The following is a 4,469-nucleotide window of genomic DNA, read 5'->3' as shown; positions in this document are numbered from 1 at the left end:
ATCAAAACTTGATCTTACAGAAATCACGTAGAGAACAACTATGACTTGTATACTTTTTGATGTATAAACATATTAAAGTTTTTTTAAGGTTTAAATACTCTGGAGGTCCCTGAAATTGTTTATCGTACGAAAATAAGTCCCTAGAAAAAAATTTCCGATTCCGAATCCCTGGATTTTTTTTTAATCAGAATAGGTCATTACTCGTGTTTCCAGCTTATGTGGCTTAATTTTTGCTGAGTCAAATATTCCACGTGGCTTTTATATTTTTTTAAATACACATGGATTAAAAAAATAAAATTAAACATTTAAATTTAAAATTAAAATCTTATTAACCTAATAAACCCTAAATCTAAGGGTTTAATTTTAAATTTAAATGTTCAATTTTAGATTTTAAATCTAATTAGAGATTTCGATTAATTAAATTAAGGGTTTAATTTTAAATTTAAATGTTTAATTTTATTTTTTTAATCCATGTGTATCTAAAAAAAATCTAAAAGCCACGTGGAATCAATGACTCAGCAAAAATTGAACCACCTAAGCTGGTAACACGAGTAGGGACCTATTCTGATTAAAAAAAAATTACAAGGATCCGGAATCGGAAATTTTTTTTCCAGGGACTTATTTTCGTACGGGGAACAATTTCAGGGACCTCTAGAGTATTTAAGCCTTGTTTTAATTATATTTTTAGCAATGTGTTCATTTGAAAAAATTTGATCCCCTGACCCCTGGTCCTGGATCCGCCACTGGATTTACATGTATAGTTTTACATTCACATTATTGTGCATGCATCTATACATCAACAAAAGACTAAATAAACAATTACTTATTAAGTTGATAATGAAATTAGTTTGTGGAAGATACAAATTTTACATTAGTCCCTCTATGATGAAAATTATAATAAAGATCTTGAACAATGTTTTGTCTGCCAAATTCATCCCTTAGTGAATAGTGAATATGTATCTCATCAATCAGATTAGTCCTTACAATACTTAATCTAAGGACTAAATTGGTCAAAATCTAAGCATTCAGATACACATGTTTAAATTTTTATCTTTGAAGGATTAAAGAAACTTATTTGGTTTACACTTTTATATCATATGATCTAGAAAGAAAAAATGTAGGCAAGCTTAAAAATGTTGTTTGTGTTTTAAACAGCAGCAATACCCCCACTTATTGGCCAATAGCAAGATACCAAGTGTACTAGACTGCCATGTCATCCATTTTGACTAGTAATTTTAATGTTTTAAATTTGCATCCCTAAACTTCTTAATTTTTCTATTTTATCCTCCAACTATTTACACTTTTTAATTATTTTTGGACCTAAGAAAATCAAATTATACCTAAAATAAAATTTGAGAAACACATTAATCAACCTAAAACCTTTCTGCTTCATCCTAATCTCTCTTCAGCCGCAGCTTCCTCGCCGGTGGTGGCTCCACCACCGTGTTCCAGCTTCTAGGCCTCCTCAACCGAAGTATCTCCTCCACCCGCGAGTCCTTCTCCGCCCCCTCCCCCGCCGCCGCAAGCCCCTTTTCATCTGACAAGAATCACCTCATCCGTCGCAAGCACGCCTCTGGCACAAACTTTTGCGAGCCTATGTACGCTCCCATCACCCAGGTAGATATTTTTATTATGTAATCAATACTGAAACTTGCTCCAGTACTTCATATCTGTGTCCATTTCATGTAGGAGGGGAGTCTGTACACCCACTGATGTTCATCTTATCCGGACGATTATTTTGCTTATGTGTGTATTCTGAGTACATATCAATTGTCTGTTTTTTTCTCAAACTAAAAGATTTTTGAAGTTTTAATTAATTTGGGTTAAGTTTCTTCCGGGGCTCTGCTTGATAGATGCATTCGTTTAGGTTCTTGTAGTTTATTGGCAAGATCAGAACTCTTGACCTAGGCCTAGAATCCAGTTAATATCTATTGGCTAAAATTTCTAGTTGTGTTGGAGGTAGTGATGGATTTGGAGGAACTGCTAATAACTCTCTTCTTGAAATAACATTCTAATACTGTTGCTCTCATGCTTCCTTTTAATGTGAACTCTAAAATGAGACTTGGCTTGAAATAAATTATTAGTTCAAACTTTCCTGGAAATAGCATGATGTGCTTTAATCAGCAAGTGTTGAAGAAGCGAGTGTTGAACAAGCAAGTGTTGAACAGATGTTGAATTGTTGATTGAATAATTATAATGTTCTGATAAGTGTAGCAGGAGACGTATCAGGACATATTTAGAAATAAATTATCACTAGTTCGAACTTGGAAATAAGAAGATAATTTAATTGCTTGGAAATTAAATAAATGTACAAAAAACTACATTTTACCTTTTATGAAGGAGAGCATCTTTATGATAATGTATCAGGGTTTTAACTTTGTATATAGATCATGTTTTCATACCTTAAGAAAGATTGTAAAGCTTGTCATTTGATTATTGCTTGTTTCCTTCCTTTTGTCTTAATGTAATTGGATAGTTCCTAATTGTCTGAATGTTTCAAATGTGCAAATTATAGGAGATTTAGTGTGGAATTTGGTTTATCCAATTTGAGAGAACACGATTTCAAAGTGATAAAGCTAAAGCAGTGCATTTGCAATTTCAAAGTGCTAGGAAGTCCCAAGTTGGAAGACTTGAAGCACAGCAAGGGCAACAAAGAATGGTTTTAAAGTGGAAGAATGCTTTGAGGAGTGGTAGAAGATATTGCTCCCCTTCTTTATGGATTTGTCGATGTAACATGCCTGCAAAGCAATTGCTTGCCATTTTCTATAAAAAAAATTGTAAATTGATCTCATTAACTCTCTTATTGTCTGTTTCAACCAATAAAATTATGTCATGTTAACTAACAATGCATGGATATGACATTTTTATAACCTTACATGGTGGTTTTTAATTGCCATGAGACAATTTCATTGGTGAAAGAGGATATGGGATACCATTTAGGGATTAAGGATTTTGGCCCCTTGTGAACTTAGAATACTTGGTGATTATATCCTACACATAGAAATAAACCCCCCCGTTCTAGTGTTTTTCATACCTTCAATTGGTATCAGAGCATAAGTTCTGATTACCACACTTAACAGTGTTCAGAGATCCAGACCGGTGTGAAAAACTCAAATGGCGACCACCACCACCGATGCTAAAAAGGATCACTACAATGCTAAACCACCTATATTTGACGGAGAAAAGTTTGATAACTGGAAAGATAAAATCGAAAGTTTCTTTCTTGAATTCGATGCTAATCTCTGGGATCATATTGTTGATGGCTACACACGTCCAGTTGATGAAGCTGGAGTGAAGCTTCCAAGAGATAAGATGACTGATTCTCAAAAGAAAATGTACAAGGATCATCACAGAGCAAGAACTATCTTGCTGAGTGCTATCTCATATGATGAATATGAGAAGATCACTAACTGTGACTCTGCAAAGACTATCTTTGATTCTTTGAAGATGTCTCATGAAGGAAATGAGGAATTCAAGGAGACAAAGGCGTTTTCTCTAATCAAGAAGTATGAAACCTTCCTGATGGAACCTGATGAATCACTAGGTGCCATGTTTTCAAGATTCCAGATGATCATTGCTGGGATTAGAGTGCTTGACAAAGGCTACACCACTGTTGACCACGTAAAGAGGATCTCAAAGGCCTTCCTAAGAAGTGGATACCCTTGGTGACGTCCTTGAAGTTTTCAAGTGACATCAACAAGATGAGTTTGGAAGAACTCATCAGCATTCTGAAGAGCCATGAGATAGATCGTGCTGATCATGTCATCCAGAAGAAGCAGAAATCCATAGCTCTGAAGTTAAAATCTGAGAAAGTCAAGGCGCTTCAAGTTGAACAAGTTTCAGAAGAATCCTCTTAAGATTCTGATGAAGATGAGTTTTCGTTGATTTCAAAAAGGATCAATCACCTTTGGAAGCACAGGCAGAGCAAGTACAAATGATCATCAAAAGACAAAGGAAAATAAGAGTCTTCATCTGGTCAACGCAAGTCATCATCAAAAGAGATCACATGCTATGAATGCAAGGAGCCAGGACATTACAAGAGTGATTGTCCTAAGCTGAAGAAAGATAAGAAGTCTAAGAAGTACTTCAAGGCTAGGAAAAGTCTCATGGTAACTCTTGATGATTCAGACTCAGAAGAAGTGGACTCTGATGGTGAAGTTGTTGAAGGACTCATGGCCATTGTCAAAGACAAGGAAGCAGAGTCAAAAGTTATATCGGATGTTGATCCAACATCAGAAGCTGAGCTAGACTCTGAAGACGAAAATGAGGTATTTGCATCTTTTTCATTGTCTGAACTTAAATCTGCTTTAGCTGAAATTATGAGTAAACAAACATGATTCTCTTCTGACTAAACATAAAAAGTTGAAAAAAGATTTTCTTGCTGCTTCTGAATTCTCTGCTAAATATGAGAAAACCATTTCAGAATTAAATGAAAACAACTTCTCTATGGTTAATTCAAACTCTGTTCT

At 34.8% G+C, this 4,469-nt stretch overlaps 1 long non-coding RNA gene across 1 annotated transcript; it reads left to right on the top strand.

Annotated features, from left to right (window-relative positions):
• The first annotated feature begins 1,352 nt into the window (after positions 1 to 1,352).
• On the top strand, positions 1,353 to 2,870 carry LOC130735223 (uncharacterized). Its single transcript, XR_009018341.1, has 2 exons — positions 1,353 to 1,617; positions 2,516 to 2,870. It is a non-coding gene; the product is annotated as an uncharacterized LOC130735223 (long non-coding RNA).
• The last annotated feature ends 1,599 nt before the right edge of the window (positions 2,871 to 4,469 follow it).

This window comes from Lotus japonicus, chromosome 2, assembly GCF_012489685.1.
Source record: "Lotus japonicus ecotype B-129 chromosome 2, LjGifu_v1.2".
NCBI lineage: Eukaryota > Viridiplantae > Streptophyta > Magnoliopsida > Fabales > Fabaceae > Lotus > Lotus japonicus.
This window is presented reverse-complemented; position numbering and strand designations above follow the sequence as displayed.